We start from the raw sequence: 18,442 nt of genomic DNA on the forward strand, positions 1-18,442 counted from the left end.
AAATACAAGCACGCAATATTTATTCTGTGCCAGCTAGTTTAAAAGTTGTCTGCCTCACAGCCCAGTTTGACAGATGAATATAACTTGATTATTTCATCTAGCATGAGTGTTCCATTTTAAGAGATTGCACCCTTACAGGCATGTGTGAGTTATTCAAGCTTTTCCTCCTCAAGTTCATTCCTTGAGAAGCATTGATATTATTAAGCTTCAATTAACATGCACATTATTCATGGAGCTTTACAGCGGTACATGCTCAGAATGCCATATTATCCTTTTCCCCCCAAAAAAACATTTAATTTTCACTGCAGCAAAGGAGACCATTGAGTCTGTTGTCACAGAATGAAGGTTTTCTTTTGTTATTTTACAAAAGAACTTCAGTGCTTGCTCCAGGTAACAGCAAGAGACAAATCTGTAAACCCTACTCTTATTAAATGAGCCTAAATCAAAGAGCGCTGCCGACTCTGATAGGGAAGATTTGCATTTTCTTGCCTGGTAGTCGCTGGTGCCAGACAGACGCTGTTGATTCAAAATTCATGTGGAACAACAGTCAGCCCAACGTGTTTATTGCCGATTGATTTTTTTCCTCTGTCTTTCCCGGCCACGGTGTAGTTTGAATGCTAACAGATTACCATTGTCTTTAGCAGAAGCAACAGCAAAACAGAGCATTAACACACAAGCCCGTATGTGCTGCTTTACATCTACAAAACACTTGACAGGTGTGTAAACTGAGGCAGCGATTTGCCCAAAGCCAAACAGCGAGTTGGTGGCAGAGCTGACACTAGAATCCAGGAGTTCTGAGTCTCCGGGTCTGTCTACAGTGTAATCCCAGGTGTGATTGCAGCATGGATAGCCATACGCATGGTAGCACAGCTAAACATGACAGTGTAAACATAGTGGCATGGGTTAGCAACGCGAGTATATACTCAGGATCCCAGCTGCGCTTGTCTTGCTCTGAAGCCCCTGTTGCCCTGTCTATCTACATTGCTGTTTTTAGACATGACAGTGCAGATAGTTAGTGGGGGTATGTCTACCCATGCAGTAATCACATCTCAGCTTGCAGTGTAGACATACCTTCAGCGATCTGCTCCCTTCTCTTGCACTTTCCATTAGTAGGAATAAATGAAGGAGGGGATGGTGCAAATGGGCATTTATAGTTTTCTGAAAGATATTCCTGGGTGGAATCAGGTTTGATTCTTTTTGAGCTGTAGCTGGCAGAAATTCTTCTTTTGTTGTAAAAAGAAAAAGGAGTACTTGTGGCACCTTAGAGACTAACGAATTTATTTGAGCATAAGCTTTTGTGAGCTACAGCTCACTTCATCGGATGCACCGATGGATACTGGGCTGTAGCTCACGAAAGCTTAGGCTCAAATACATTGGTTAGTCTCTAAGGTGCCACAAGTACTCCTTTTCTTTTTGCGAATACAGACTAACACGGCTGTTACTCTGAAACCTGTTCTTTTGTTGTGTAATTCAAAACTTCTTTTCTCTACTCCAGTTACTGCAAAGCTCACAAGTAGGAAATAAGAATGAAGGTTACGCTTGTAAGATATGAGAGCGTATTCTGGAAAGCCGTGACTCAAAGAAATGCTTAGGGTTTGTGGTAGATAGTGATACCAATTGAACTTAGCTACAGCTTCACACTGGCAGCTCAAGAGGGAGAGTATGATCCTTGGATATATGAGCAGGGGAATATAAAGTAGGAATATGGAGGTGGTACTACTTCTGTATATGACACCAGGGAGACCATTATTCAAATATTATGTCCAGTGCCAGGGTCCACACTTCTAAAGGGATATTGAAAAATTGGAAAGAGTTCAGAAAAGAGCCACATGAGTGATTTATGTACTGGAAAATGCCTTCTAGCAGGAGACTAAAGAAGCTCACCCTGCTTTATTCAAGAGAAGGTAAAGAGGTGACTTGAGCACAGTCTACAAGTGTCTACGTGAGGAAAAGATTTTTGATAGATGGCTCTTTATCAGAAACAGTCATGAGATCCAATGGTTGGAAGCTGAGGCTAAGCATATTCAGACTAGAAATAAGGTGCACGTTTGTAACAATGAGGGTAAATAATCACTGGAACAGAATTAGAAATTAGGCACTTTTTTCTTTTTTTTTTTAAAAACAGGGTGATTTACCACTGGAACAAACTTCCAAGGCACATGGTGGATTCTCCATCCCTTGATGTCTTCAATTCAAGACTGGATGCCTTTCTGGAAGATATACTTTTGCCAAACGTAAATTACACTTTAGTCAAAGACCAAGATACTGGGCTCAGTATAGAGATAACTGGGTGAAAGTTAATGGCCCATGAGATCAGACTGGATAATCTAATAGGCCCTTCTGGCTTTGAACTCTATGACTAAATCAAGACTGGATGTCTTTCTAAAAGATTTAATCTGTCTCACCAATAAGCTGTAGATTTGATGCAGAAATAGAGTGCAGTTCCTTGGCCTGTGTTAGGAGAATCAGACTAGAAGATCAAAATGGCCCTGTCTAGCCTTAAGAAGCTATGAACTCAGTGGGTCTCTGTGTGGGCATAGTGACTAGCAGGATCAGGGTCTATTTTAAGTGCTTCAATTTTGGGGTGTTCCACTTGAGTTCAGGCCTAACTTTTAAAGGTGTTGTGCACCTAGTGACTTCACTTGGAGTCGTCAGTGCTCAGTATTGCTGAAGGTGGCAAGTGCAGAAACAGTAAAAGGAAATATTTTTTCACACAATCAGACTGGAAATCTGCCACAGGAAGTCATTGAGGCCAAGAATCTAGGAAGTTTCAAAAGGGGATTGGACATTGATATGGATAACAAGAATATCCAGAGTTACCAACAAATCACCAACAAACTCTGGAAGGGATATTAACCCTCATGTTTCTGGGCTTAAAACAGTCTCTAACGATTAGAAATTAAGAGGAGACCTAATGCAGGGGGAAGATTATCTCACTACTGCCCACTGCAAAGTTCTTACACCTTCCTCTGAAGATCTGGTGCTGGCCCCTGGTGGAGATCGTAGACAAGACAAGATGGACCTCAGGTTTGATCCAGGCTTGCAGTTCTTATGTTCATAAATATCAGACTTACGGTGTATTAAATTAGTGATGCAAAACCAGAGCTAGTCAAAATGAGTGGCCCTGTTGAGAATACGGGCGTTAGTGTCTCCATCTTTATAATGTGGATAATACAGTCTCAGAGGGGGTTGTGAGAATTAATGTTCGCAAGATAGAGTAATGCTGGCTATGCTAAGTATTATTATTATTGAGCAGATAGATTGTAATTGTTCTGACTATGAAAAAAATCTCCTCATGACATTGTGTTCAAAAATAGTTTCTGAGCTCCTCTACACAGCTGCCACATTTCCAAGTTAAATATCTCAGCTGGGTGTTACATTTGTTTTCAAAATACCGAGAGAGATAAGACCACAGCGGGGACTGATGGTTTGCCAAATATCTTTGTGGGCCTTTCAAAATCAAAACCATGTGAGTTTCCTGGACTACACTAGAAAGGACGTGTCACTGGCAAAAGTGCAGCCCAGAACATGAATTGTCCGAGAGCCCTGGAATGAGGGGGGTTAGGATTAGAGTCAGGATGGTTTTATGGTGAAGGGAGTAGGAAGCAGAGTTCAGTTCTGGGGGCTTCCACGCACTTCCTCTGTAACCTTGGCAGCGAGTCAGAGTCTGGGTCAACTGACTTGGGCTCACCCGGTGGGCTAAAAATTGCAGCATAAACATTTGGGCTCGGGCTGGACTCTGAAGCCTGGCGAGGCAGGAGGGGCTTAGAGCTCCCGCCCGAATGTCTGCACGGCTGTTTTTCGTAGCATGAGCCTGAGTCAGTTGACCCAGGCTCTGAGACTCGCTGCCATGGGTTCTTTGCTGTGTAGAGCTACCCTCTTGTGCCTCAAATCCCCATTTGTAAAAGGGGGCTACTACTTTCTTCCACCATCTTGTTCCTTTAGATTGTAAACTCTTCTGGGCAGGGAGCGTCTTTTACCGTGTGGCTGTAGGGCGCCTTGTAGAATGGGGCCCCAATCTTGCTAGGGATCTCTATGCACCACTGGCACACAAATAATAAAGAAGTTGTGTGGTAGAAATGCTAACGGGGGGATCGAGGGCCATTTAGACAACAATCAAGCCTGGTGGATGCTTCCAAAATCAGCAACATGTTTATGAGGACCCATTAAATGAGAACAAAACATACACCAGTGCATGGTGAGTTCCTTCTCTATCTTAAAATGCTAATTTACAGCATAAATACAGAGAAAAATTAATCCCCCAAGGAAAGAAAACTGACTTCTTTAAAAACAACCCATCACCAGTCAACATGCCGCTACCAGCAATTTCCCACCCCCCATATCCTTGAGATGAAAACTCAGACGCTGTAGAAGGTACAAACTCTTCAGCTGGGGAAATGTTTGGAGAATCAGGCTCGCAATGATACATCAAAAGCATGCATGATTTTGTTGGAGGATGTATCAATGGTAAAGTTTATGCTTTGAATGTGAAACAGAGACCAGAGAAACTGGAAAATAGTTTTAAAGAGATGAAAGAAACTCAGACCATACAAATCATAGAAACATAGGACTGGAAGGGACCTTGAGAGCAGAGGTAATCTAATCCAGTCCCCTGCACTCATGGCAGGGCTAAATGTTTGATGCGCTGTTCCTTAAACAAGTTATGCTAAATTAGGGTCACAACTATATGCATATTAGAGGTACCTGCTAGCACAGAATTCCGGAGCTAGTAGAGTTTGCATAGATACTTTGTGGAAATTTGCTAAAGCTTAACATACAGGATGACCTGTAGCTGTGGAAAAATGCTATCGACTCTCTTCCAAGGCAGCACATACCAAATCTTCAAACAGAGGCATGATGGCAGCTTTTTCTGGTAAACAGGAGTGGAAGCAAATTCTCACAGAAGGTGGGTTTAAAGAGGACTTACATTTGATGATGACTCATAAATCCTTTTCCTCTTTTCCCTGCTCTGAGTCCAGAGATGCAAAGCTAGGAGGCGGAACTTGAGAGATGAAAAAGGACTTTCAAAGCAGAAAGAGTGGGAACTTCATTTTTATTCGCAGCAGAATTTAGAATTATAAATCAAGGGAAGAAGATTATACATCTTGAAGGATGTTATTTAGCGCTCTATTTGCAGCTTTAAAATTAGTAAGCGAGCACATTAGGACCTCGGAAGAAGAATAGCACCAGCAAATTCTGCAGCCTGTTATAATGGTCGAAGGTTGGGAACATGTTTGCCCCAATTCATCCCTGGTGTAAAGCCAATGGAATTACATCCAGTATATATTTAGCTCCCTTGAGAGACTGTGTCTTATGCAGTTAACAAGACAGAAAAAAGGATGTTAAAAATATGTTATGAAAAAAGAAAACTGGACTTACGTTCTCTATATCTTTCATTCTCCTGTACAGTCCTGCAGCACTGCCAACTCCAAACATGAAAGAGTAATGAGTCAGCCCTCCCCATAAATCACACAATTGGCTTAAAAGTCACGAGATTTTAAAAAATTAATATATCTGGGTTTTCTTTTTTTAAGTTTGCCTTCTGACTTTTGAAGCATTTAGGAGTCACGTTTTCAAGCTTTGTAGCCGTGAAGGCAAAAAACTTACTTTTATTTGTTTTCAATTAAAGTGGAGAGTTTCACATAAATACCACGACTCTGGCAGCTAGGCCTTTAAGAAACACACCAAATATCACGAGACTTGCATTCAACATGTGCAAGTTGGCAACACCCCCCTTGTATTCCCTCATATTAGTCTCCTGTCTGTTTTAGTTCCATCGTGGATACGCACGCATGTGTGTAGGCTGTACAGTATATTCCGGGTGTATTTACAGTAAGAGCTACTGGAGCTTGCCGCATATTGTACTGGCATATACTGCGATTGCTGATGCTTAAAGAAACTGCCAATAACGATGAAGTAGAAAGAAAAGGAGGACTTGTGGCACCTTAGAGACTAACCAATTTATTTGAGCAGAAGCTTTCGTGAGCTACAGCTCACTAAGAAATGCTAACAGGTTTGTAATAAGAGTTTAATGGCACCGCAGATAGAGAAGCTAGAAAAAATGAAAGGATTGTCCCTTGGCTTCCCAGGAGCATTGCAGAAGAGCATGTAGACCAGTCAAGTTTAAGAAAAGGAAACAGAAAGTGTTAGGGCAAAGTTTGTGGGAAAAGAAGGAACCGTGGGTCCAGACGTTTACAGTCAGCTCACGGGTCACAGCTATTTGGAGAGAAAGAAAAATCAAACGATTTTCTCTGTTTACATACAAAAGATTCATGTGAGTAGCCCAAATGACAAAGCGGGTAGCTTACTAAAACATCCAGATCTCACAGTGAGATAATCATTTAAGCACCCACATTGGTTACAAGCTCGTTCTGCTGATAGCATTCCTGTTGCTTTTCTGCCTACGTTTTGACCACGTTTTTTTCAGTCTGACTCCCAAACGCAAACTGTGATATTTGTGGATTAAAGCCTCTTCACAGCACCTGACAACTTGCCCACAACAGCCTGCGAGGTAGTTAAGTACCATTATCCCCACTTTACAGAAGGAGAGACTGAAGCATAGAGAAAGGGTACTTGCCGGAGATCTTGCCGCAAACTAACGAGCTGGGACAAGGAATTCCTACCTGCCAGTCCAGCTTTGATAATCCTTTGGATGCATTTAACGTTTGTATCTATAAGAGAGTCAAACAAAAAAAGTTAAAGACTAAGGGTAAAAATTTTCAAATGTGCCGAAGTTCCAGGGCTTTGGCCCAGATCCTCAAAGGTATTTAGGCACCCAACTCCCATGGGAATTAGGCACCTAATACCTCTGAGGATCTAGACCTTTGGCACCTATTATTTGTATTATCGTAGCACCAAGGAGGCCTAGTCAATTAGGCACCTACGTGCTTTTGAAAATCCCCCTAGGCTTCTATCTCCATCTGTAGGTACCAAAATACCTTTTAAAATCTGCCATGGAGCCCTTAGGAACCTTGTCTTTTAATGAGATTTAACACCCTAGGTGCCTAAATCACTTTTGAAAATGGACTTAGGGGCCTAAGTCATTTAGATATCTTAGACATGTGAGCTTTGCCTGAGATTTTCAATCTCCCCTCATGAATGGAGGGATTATTTTTCTGCCTCCTGTTTAGGCACCACCAGTTCTGAGGAGACAAAGCAAAATCTTTCCCCTCCCCTTTTCTGGTTGGAATGGTTTGAGGTGGTTTAGGAGGTTCAGAGGGGATCCAAAAGTAAAACGCTAGTTATTTAGGTCTGTACAATGAGCTGCTTTCTTTGCCATCATTCCTCACCCGTGTTAACAGCCGGCCAGGGAAAGGCAGGGGTGGGGGAGACTTGGCTTGCAGGTTTCACTCTGATTCTTCGCTCTGATTTCTCAAAAGACTCATAACACTTTTGAAAGAGACTGAGAGAAATAATTAAGTCAAAGAGCAAATTGAAGGCCAAGTCCTATAAGTCTCTGGGCAAAGATCCTGCTCCTGCTGTAATTAGCATTTCCTGCTGATGTTATTAATCGCGTCCGGCTCCCCACCCACACGTTTCTAAAAGGGTTGGGCAGAGGCTGTCTTCCATTTCCATGTGATGGTGGCGGGGAGGAGAGGGGTCAGCTTACCATGTGCGTTTCCTGAGGAAGTGGGCAGGTCAGTTGTCTGTTTCTATTTAAACCTGATCTCCTTGCACTTCACCCCACTTCCCCACCCCCAGTCTGTCCTAAAAATGGAGAGAGATCGACACAGATGGCCTTTTTGTTTAAGCAGTTAGGCCCAGCATGTAATTCTCACCTCCAGTGGGACTAGAGCACAGCACCTCCCATGGTCTGGCCTCAGAGCTTCTACTACCCTCTATGACAGTGGTTCTCAACTAGGGGTTCACGTACCCCTGGGGGCACGCAGGGGTCTTCCAGGCAGTCCAACAACTCACCTAGATATTTGCCCAGTTTTACAACAGGCGACATAAAAAGCACTAGCCAAGTCAGTACAAACGAACATTTCATCCAGACATTGACTTGTCTATACTGCTCTATAGACTATCCACTGAAATATAAGTACAATATTTATAGTCCAGTTGATTTATTTTATAATGATAAGGTACAAATGAGAAAGTCAGCATTTTTTTCAATAACAGTGGGCCGTGACACTTGTATTTTTATGTCTGATTGTGTAAGCAAGTAGTGAGGTGTCACTTGGGGTATGCAAGACAAATCAGACCCCTGAAAGGGGTACAGTCATCTGGGAAGGTTGAGAGCCATGTCAAGGTTCCTTCCCCACTCTGAACTCTAGGGTACAGACATGGGGACCTGCATGAAAGACCCCCTAAGCTTATTCTTACCAGCTTAGGTTAAAAACTTCCCCAAGGTACAAACTTTGCCTTGTCCTTGAACCCTATGTTGCCATCACCAAGTGTTTTAAACAAAGAACAGGGAAAGAGCCCACTTGGAGACGTCTTCTCTGCAAGACATTACAGTAGCCCTGAGCTTACTGTGTTGTCCAAGGAGACCACAGAGGGTCTTTTGCAGTAGAAGAGAGGCATTACTCAGTTGCAACGAAGATAAGAGGGATTTCTTTCATTTAGGACGCCAGGCACAGACATGACGCCGCAGCTTCCAGATTCACTCAACTTGGCCTTTGCTGCCGACGAGTACGTCCACCCTGCAACTTGGAGGGGTAATTTCCGGCTTGCATAGACATACAGGCGCTAGTTCCAATCAAGCTGGTGCGGTGAAAATAGCCGTGCAGCCACAGCAGCTCAGGCTACCTGCCCAAGCACGAACCTAGGATCTTGGACAGGACCGCACATGGGTAGCCAGCCCTTGCTGACACAGATACACTGCATTTTTAGCACGCGAGCTCAGTCAAAGCCAGTGCGTGTACTTTTACCCAAGGGTACAGGGTGGCCCCATTCTAAATGCCACTACACTGGGGTTTCCTGAATCTCAGCCTGGCTAAAGCAAATCATGGGAGAGACCGTAGACTCAATCACAGCACCCTAGAGCTGCTGGGGCCGGGAGCAAGGTTAGACCATGGGCCATTCGTCAAGATTTGCTGGCTCATGCTTGTTAGAATCCATGTTACAACTGGTGGCAGCTGGGAGCGTCCTCCCCATGGACTGAGACGGCATGTGGGAGCTGGCCTCCGTTGGGAGTCACTCTTTAGTGTACCTTACAATTCCCCAACTGGGGAACCAAGGATTCAAATTATCGACAGGATATCCAGTAATCTAACAAAGGAACCGACTAGCCTTATTTTCCCCCAAGCAGGATAACGACAGCTACAGGCTGATTGTAGTGGGGCGGGGGTGTTATGGTTCCCTTACATCTACCTGCTGCCGGTACAAAACACCAGGCCTGCTGTATAGGGGGAAAGCATGTGGCACTGCCTAAGTAATAATACAAATAGAGCAAAGATCATGGCATGGCACCGGGGAAGGGAAGGGAAGAGAAGAGAAGCCATGTTCCAGGAACCTGCTAGAGGGGATGGGGCACATATGCTGGATGGTCCGATCCAATGATTATTAATTATCTGTATTACCATAGCACCTAGGAGTCATGGATCAGCATCCTGTTGGATCTGGCGCTGTACATGCACAGAACAAAGACAGTCATTGCATCACCGGCTCTGCATGAACCGCGGAACTACTTCTCCGCGCTGCTCTTGTGAGTATAAAGCCCTTTGCAGGCGTGAGTCACCACAAACAGCACATTCTGGGCGCCAGAGAGAGAAACTGACCCTTGTTTTAGTGGGGGAGGCAATAAAACCCATCAGCCACGTTGCACTCCAGCAGCTGCAGCTGGGGTGCTCCCTGCAGCTTCTCGGTCATCCGTGGCGCTTCATTACAAGACTTGTCAAGCTCGGGGGTTGAATTCAGCCCCACAGTATCGACGGGCCGTGAAGCAGGCACAGCTGGCTGGAGTGAGGCTTGCAAACAGCCCAGCGACTGCAAGTTCCCTCGCTGCTGACTTTCTCTGGCAGGCGCGCAATCCCCTGAGCTGATGGGTTTGCTGGGAAAAGATTTGCAATTTGGTGCAAGGACAAAAGAATCGCTCGGCTTTGCCCCCTGCCACCAGCAGCACCATATCGATAAACTTAATGGAGTCGCTCTCAGGGTCTCAGACCTTATCAGCCCTTCAAATCCTCCCCCAACTGCAGTACATAGGCCTTTGCTTCCGTCCCCAGGGCCTGAAGCGATACCATCTTGCGCTCAAGTCAGGACAGTGCTCAGAAACTCAGCAGGGTCCAGGGGCGTCAGCACTTCAACGGGGGCTCTCCATGGCGCCCTCTTCTGAGTCAATGTCCCAGGGCAGCGCTCAGGGCTCGGCAGTGTCGGGGCGGTACAGAGGAAGCATTAATCCTGTTTATTATGGTATGTCCAAGGGCCAACCAAGAGCAGGGTCTCCATTGTGCTAGGCACCGTACAGAGCAGGAGACGGCCCCTGCCCTGAAGAGCTGCCAAGCTAAATAGATGAGACGATCAAAGCGTCGGGGGTGCAGGACACCATATACAACCCCAAAGCCCCAGTAAGATGCTAGGTGTCGGAGATACCTGGGAAGCACCATTGCCCTGGCCTCTTGTGATCATTAAAAATAAGAGCCTAGGAATTAACCCACCATTAACTAGGGTCACTAATGTTGTAACTCCCTGAATCCGCCCTGCAGGTTCCCTGGATGGAGAAGTCTCCTTTACTTTCCCTAGTTTTATTTACGTGGATTTGATGAAATGCCCGGTTGCACACCACGAGCATTCATGGATGATACACAGACAAGACGCAAACCAACTCCCCCCTCCTCCAAAAAATCGTACACATTGTGTACACAGTGCTGCATTTCCTGACCTCTTAGCAGCCAAACCAATCACCTGAATTTTTGCAGGTTAAAAAAAAAAAAATAAAAAAAATCAAGTCACACCCCAACCAAGATAGTTATACCCGTACAACAACTGTGTGCAGAGCAACCCTTAGACACAGACTCTGCCTACATGGAGCGGCAACACACGCTGCAGAGGTGAGATGTCTAAAGTTCACTGACGTGTTGCACACATTAATGGCTGCACGTAGACTCTGCTAGTGCAAACAGAGTTCCCTAGTGCACTTGAATGTTGTGCTAAACAGCTCACTGTCCAGATATCCTCCCATTCTCTCTTCCAGAGGGTGACGGTGCTGAGGACCTAGTCCAGGGCCAGGGACTTCACCAAAGTTCGAATATCCTCGCTCATTGCTTTGGCCATCTGGGATCCCAGCCATAGGTCACCCCATTCCGTTTCTGGGACAAGTGCGCCCCAAGGTCTCGCTCCATGGCAGCCACTTGGAATTTTCCCTTTGGACGAGAGGCAAACGGAGGCCTCTGGAAAAGAATTGTTAGGCTTAAACTTCACTAAGTGTGATGGCGGATTCTCCATCCCTGGCGATTTGTAAACCAAGGCTGGATGTTTGTCTAAAAGCTCTGCTCTGGGAATGATCCTGGGGCAGTTCTCTGGCTTGTGGTACACAGGAGGTCGGACTAGATGAGCCCAATGGTTCCTTCTGGCCCTGAGTTGGTTATTCATGGAAGAGGAACGAGCGCCAGTTTATCGGGAATGGCTTGGTCTGGGAGCAGACTTTCATGCCTCACGTTAGGGCTGCGCATGGGCACAAATGGGAAGGTTTTTTTAATTCCTGTATGCAAAAAAGTACATCCTGTAGGTTCCCGGCCTCTGTTAGGAGATGGAGTCTGCCCAGAGAGGGTCGTGCACACTAGAGTGGGGATACGTGCCTCTCCCCAGTGCTTCCATCCGTGGATCTGAAAACTCAGCCTCAGAACAGCCCCAGGAAGTCTGCATCATCCCCGGGTTAGTGCTGGGATATGTGAGGAAATGGAGGGGAGGCGACTTGCTCCCAGGCAGTGGCAGAGCTGGGCCTCCCCACAGGAACGCAGCGTAGCTTAGTGGGCAGAGCATTGGGCTGGGACTTGCGACACGGAGTGACTTGCTGCTCCATCCGCTGAGTGACCTCAGGCAAGTCACGTCCCCGCTCTGTGCCTCAGTTTCCCCTGTCTGTAAAATGGAGATAATGCTACTGACTGTCTTTGTAAAGCGCTTTGAGATCCACTGAGGAAAAACACTATATCGGAGCTAGGCATTATTACTATTTCCTCTGCCCTAATCACTAGGCCGCCACTCCTCTCCCATAGCTTGGAACAGAACCCAGCAGTCCTGACACCCGTCCCCACGTCCTCTGCTGTAGCCCCTAGACCCCAATTCCCTTCCAGGGCTGGGAATAGAACCCAGGTGTCCTGACTCCCAATTATCTGCCCCCACCACCTCTTCTTTCTGTTTCTGTTGTTTAAGTGTGAACTGTCTCCAAGATGGATTCTTTCCCATTAACAGTTTTCTATCAACATCTAACACTGCCGCTGCTTTATTTCCCTGTGACCTTCAAACAAAGCGGCGGAGGGGAAAGTGCCTTTGAAAGACCTCCTTCGGGACCTTAGCCCTGGCCTAGCAGGGTGCTTGCCACTCAGGCAGGCAGGCAGGCATCGATCCATGAATACAAGACAATGTAATAGACTTTCCACCAAAAACAGCAGCGGCCTCCCCAATTCCTGGGTGCCTCTGATACATTAATTTCTTCACACTCTTTTTACCAGGATAATAGCTGGCATGATCGCAGTTAATAGCAATGGAGCAGTTGTCTCCATGACAACATTAGACCCTATTAAAATCACCCTCATCTGTCTGTCTCCTAGGGACAATAGGAACAACTGAGGGGAAGGGAAGAAATTATATTCGGGCTTGTTTGTTTATCTCTCTTGCTTTAAGATTCCCCATCTCTCCGCTGAGTTGGTCCAAAGCCCAGAAGACTCCTCAGTGGACTCTGGTCTATTTCCGAGCGATCTATCAAGGGGAGAACTGCAGTTTTAGATCCGCACAGGGCCCGGTTCCCATGTACACGCAGGCCTCTTTACGGCCATTCAGCAGCAAAAAGGGCCTCGTTACAGTGGGCACAGATTAACTGACGCTCAATTGGAAGCCCCTTTCCCATGCCGGAGCAGTGCCACGGAGAACAAAGCGCCCCAGAATTTAAGATTGGATTGTGGAGGAAGATGGAGCAGTGAGTCACCAGTCCACCCACATGTGGCCCGTTTCAGCCCCTGGGCTCTCGAGGGTTTTTATTACATGGGCTGGGGTGGGGAGAAGGTGCCCCCTACATCGCTGGCAGCCATTGGGACTGCTTTGGTCTAAGCCCACTGGAGCATCACATTTAGAGCCAGTCTCTCAACTCAGATTTGCCTTGTGGGTGGCACAAGGTTACTACCATCTAACAGCCAACAAAACTGGGATACTTCTTGCCCTAACCCCTCTCTTGGTATCTGGTATCTCTCGATCTCCGGCTCCTTCCAGTTACCCAGAACAGTCTTCTTGTCTCCCTTCCCTGCCATCTCCCCCCTACGCACGCACAAAGCTTCTGCACAGATTTTGCTCTCTGTCTCGGGCCTCCATCCGCCTCCTCATTGCTTTTCCTGCTGCATTAAGATGTGCAGGGCGTTTAACTGCATTATGTAATTCTAGAACGGCGTAACGTTTCTGTGACTTAGATCTCTAACACAGTTCACGATTCAAAGCAGCTCTGTCCCATGATTAGGGCCAGAGAGGGTAGACGGTACCATCGGTAGTTTTATGCTAGTAACTTGCACTCTCAATGTGCACACGGTTACCTAGTGGTCAGAGGACAGGCCTGGGGTCAGAAAATTGTCCCATTACTCATAAGCAGCAGCGAGAGAATACTGTCTGCCACTGAGTCACTTTGTGATCTTGGCCAAATCACCTGCCCTAGTTTTCTCATCTGTAAACCAGGTGGAAATGACAGCTGCCCAGCTCTGCAAAGTGCTCTTCAGTCCTGTGGAGAACGGTGCTGCAGCTGCTCTGTCTCGGCCAGTAGCTCTCAACCTTTCCAGATGACTGTACCCCTTGCAGGAGTCTGATTTGTCTTGCGTACCCCAAGTTTCACCTCACTTAAAAACCACTTGCTTGCACAATCAGACATAAAAATACAAAAGTGTCAGAGCCTGCTAGTGCTGACAAATGGCTGACTTGCTCATTTTTACCATAGCATTAGAAAATAAATGGATTGGAATATATTGCAGTTACATTTCAGTGTGATACTTCAACCAGTTTTTTCCACTTGTGAGCCTTGTCTGAAGCCCGAGCCCTGCCGCCCAGGGCTGAAGCATGTAACTTAGCTTCATAGAGACCCCTGTGGTGTGAGGCTCTGGGCAACTGCCCTGCTTGCCAGCCCCTATGGCCGGCCCTGCACTTGCAATCCCCCAAACCTGTCCCGTAACCACCAGGTTGAGAAACACTGATCAAGATAAGTTGAGTACCCCCTGGAAGACCTTTGTTCACCCCCAGGGGTACACGTACCTCAGCTGAGAACCACTGCTCTAGAGGCCACAACAGAGGTGAGAGGCCCATAGTGCCAGGCGCTGCACAGACACATAGCAAGAAAGATCCCAGTAGAGTTTGCAAGCTAGGCACGACAGGCAAAGGAAGGCTTATTCTCTTTTCACAGAAAGGAAACTGAGGCATGAAGATGTTACAGGCCAGATGCTCAGTGGGAGTCTGTCAAAGGTATCTAGGCCCCAGTCTGGGCCTAAGTGACCTGCCCAGGACAAGACTGGAGAGCGAAGCCAGATCTCCTGAGTCCCAGCCCAGTGCTTTAACCACCAGAGCATCCACCATCTTCAATCCGCGAGTGGCAGTCACAGGATTACCTGGGTGTCGGAGCTGAGCGTCCCAGTTCCACAGCAGATCTTTCCTGAACCCACAAATGTTCCGAGGGAGCTAGTGGTTCTTACACCTGCGTCACATTTGAATCGAAAGCTCGGCTCATAGATCTCGCCCCTTCCATTTGCACCCATGCAGAACCTCCCGGTGGCCAACGCAAACACTTCCTGGCTGACAAGAGGAAGTGTTTCACTAGAGGCAACAGACATTTCTGTGGAGTCTGAGCTTTGGAACGGGCCATGAGAGAAACACCTCTAACCAGGAAAAGTGAGATGCAACAAAGACGGTGGTTTCATGGGGGCAGAACAGACAGCCTTTGACCTGCCTGCAAAAGCAACAACATTGCTTTTATGGTCTCCAAGCTCTCATGACTCTTATTACCAGCAGCGAAACGAACCGCAGAGAAGCATCACTGACGGGGAAGAGACAGGACGTGAGTCACTTGGATTACAAAATCCAGCCTGCATTACTTGAAAGGTTCATGGACTTTTGGGGTGAATCTACCCCCAGCTGTGATCAAATGGGAGACTAAAATATGGTCTCGGCTCAATTTTTGGTGTGTTCACACCCGAACTCAAAGCTAACACCAGGAAGCATCAAGTCACACTGATCAAAATCCTTGACGGAGTGTCACAGACGTACGTCCGTGTCCTGAAACCCCCAAGATCCACTCATAGAATTGGTACGTGCTCTGTAAATTGACAAAAAACACAAGATAATCATGATACATAAGCCTGTGACGGTCTTGGGTCAGAACCAGGCAGTGACCCAAATGCAACATCTGGCCATCACACAAGAAATTACTCAGCACTTCTCCCCGATCTCATTGGCTGATAATTTGCCCTCCATCTGGAGACTCATTGACTCTGGCTTCGTCTACACCAGTGATTCGCAAACTTTTGTCCTGGTGACCCCTTTCACACAGCAAGCCTCTGAGTGTAACCCCCCTTTATACATTAAAAACTTTTTTTTATATTTAACACCATTATAAATCCTGGAGGCAAAGAGCGGTTTGGGGTAGAGGCTGACAGCTCGGGAACCCCCACATAATAACCTCACGACCCCCTAGTCTACACTGATCAGCCCTGATTTCAGCCCGCCATGCAGCTACCCCACTCAGGTACGGGAGGCTCACTGTAGGTCGAGCCTTCAATTAGCGAATGGGAAAGAAAGAGAACGTAGGTGAAGAGCAGCAAAGGGAAACAGAGGCCAGAGCTGGGCTGCGTGACCGGCTGCCGCTGGTGGCCTCAGCTGCTCCATGGAGTTACCGTCAAATATTGGCGATTCTCTGAGCAGCGAGTCACCCTGAAAAACTGCAGGGCATTGATGTCTGGCTAGAGCCAAGGGCTTTGCGCCTTCCTCCATTTAAAGCCTTGCAGCTCAGGGTTCTGTGACATGGGGGGTTGAGCAGGATCCCGGGCACAGTTTGTGTGAGGGGAGGGATAAATCTGAGCCCCTACTGGTGAGGGACAAGGTGGGACTCAATGGGGCTTTTCCATCTCTAACTTCTCTGGCTTTATAAGGCAGTTCTCACTTCCAGCACACGCTCCCGTTTGTTCTTACGGACTGTAATCAAGTGTCCCCCATACAGTCTATAAATACCGTCACTGGGAACAAAGAGTTAGTAACGGGCTCTCCCATCTAGCTAAGGAAGGTCTAACATGATCCAGGGGCTGGGGGTTGAAGCTAAGATTCAGGAGGAAAACAAAGAACACATTTTTACCGGTGAGAGTAATTAACAACTGACCAGGGTGGTGCTGGAGTGTCAGTCACTGATTCGGCTTCGGAATCTATGAACCTACCCGAGTGGTTCTGGCTATAGACTTTCATCAGCCACCCTGGGCAGCTCGCAGAACAGTGGCAAGTACAGCTGATGGGGCTCTGGTGAGACCCTAAGAGGCAGGATTGTTCTCCAGTCTGAGACTCCAGGGCCGTGTTTTAAATATCAACAGGACTGGGACCTCCCATGGACATACCCCAAATCAGGAGAGAGCTGGAGACAGAACCCAGAAGCCCTGACTCCCTCCCCTCCCCTGCTCTAACCCACTAGCTCCCACCCCTCTCCCAGAGCTAGGAACAGAACCCAGGAGAGCCCCGACTCCCAGCCCCACCCCAGCAATTGCTTCCCACTCTCTGGAATCAGGAACCAGGTACTTACCACTAGACACGCAGCGTGCAGCTTTCCACAAACACCCGTGTATGTTAACGCATCTTTCACTTTCTTTTGATGAGTGTAGGGGACTGGACTAGGTGACCTCTCCCTTCCAGTCCTAGGACTGACGCCCACTGCAAGGGCAAACAAGTCGTGTTTTGTGCCACGGGCCCTGCAGCCACTAGGAAGCCAGCCTACCGGTACAATGCAACTATTGTTTGCCTACAAGAATGTAAAGAATAAATTCCCTGCTGCTTTGTCATTGTGCTAAACTGTGAAAAATTGCTCCTTAAGCCTTCGCACTTCAGGGACTTTCGCCTTTCCAGAGCAGCCACTCTAGATTTTCCGCAGTGTGAAACCCAGGCAGGAATGGTAACAAGCCAAGTGCGGTAGTTATTTCCCAGGGAAATGTAGTTAGTAGAATGGAGTCTCTTCCCACTAGTCCCATAAAAACAACCACAGAGAACTCCTGGGCCCAGCTCAGCGGGAGATGGACGAAATGCAATGGCTTGTGTTGGACAGGTCAGACTAGAGGATCTAATGGTCCCATCTGGCTTTAAGCTCTAGGAGTTGAATATCAAATGTAGTAAGAGTTTGGCTTAATCGTTGGATTTATTAGAAACTTTCCCTCCACCATGAAAACATTTGCCTGCAAAGGAAACACTGTGGACATGGGGCAAAACATCTCAGTTGTGACCTGCAGGCCACCTTGCTCTCCCAGCCCTGAGCTCCCCACTCTCCCAGGCCCCTCAGTCCCGACCCACGGCCTCACTGCTCTCCCAGCCCTGAGCTCCCTGCTCTGCCAGGCCCCTCAGTCCCAACCCACGGCCTCACTGCTATCTCAGCCCTGAGCTTCCCGCTCTGCCAGGGCCCTCAGTCCCGACCCACGGACTCCTCACTGCTCTCCCAGCCCTGAGTTCCCCGCTCTGCCAGGGCCCTTGGTCCCGACCCACGGCCGCACTGCTCTGCCAGGCCCCTCAGTCCCGACCCACAGCCGCACTGCTCTGCCAGGCCTGAGCTCCTCGCTCTGCCAGGCCCCTCAGTCCCGACCCACGGCCTCACTGCTATCTCAGCCCTGAGCTCCCCGCTCTGCCAGGGCCCTTGGTCCCGACCCACGGCCGCACTGCTCTGCCAGGCCCCTCAGTCCCGACCCACGGCCGCACTGCTCTGCCAGGCCTGAGCTCCCCGCTCTGCCAGGCCCCTCAGTCCCGACCCACGGCCTCACTGCTCTCCCAGCCCTGAGCTCCCCGCTCTGCCAGGCCCCTCAGTCCCGACCCACGGCCTCACTGCTATCTCAGCTCTGAGCTCCCCGCTCTGCCAGGCCCCTCAGTCCCGACCCACGGCCTCACTGCTATCTCAGCTCTGAGCTCCCCGCTCTGCCAGGGCCCTCAGTCCCGACCCACGGCCTCACTGCTCTCCCAGCCCTGAGTTCCCCGCTCTGCCAGGGCCCTTGGTCCCGACCCACGGCCGCACTGCTCTGCCAGGCCCCTCAGTCCCGACCCACGGCCGCACTGCTCTCCCAGGCCTGAGCTCCCCGCT

General features: G+C 48.0%; 2 protein-coding genes across 2 annotated transcripts in view; one reads left to right on the forward strand and one right to left on the reverse strand.

Moving 5' to 3' along the window:
- The window catches only part of YIPF2 (Yip1 domain family member 2), a 125,727-nt gene that overhangs the window by 86,468 nt on the left and 20,817 nt on the right, over positions 1-18,442 (forward strand). The gene's annotated exons all lie outside the window — the stretch shown is intronic.
- SMARCA4 (SWI/SNF related BAF chromatin remodeling complex subunit ATPase 4) overlaps positions 1-18,442 on the reverse strand; it is a 93,482-nt gene that overhangs the window by 61,694 nt on the left and 13,346 nt on the right. The window lies entirely within an intron of this gene.

This window comes from Lepidochelys kempii, chromosome 20, assembly GCF_965140265.1.
Source record: "Lepidochelys kempii isolate rLepKem1 chromosome 20, rLepKem1.hap2, whole genome shotgun sequence".
In the NCBI taxonomy this organism is placed as follows: Eukaryota; Metazoa; Chordata; order Testudines; family Cheloniidae; genus Lepidochelys; species Lepidochelys kempii.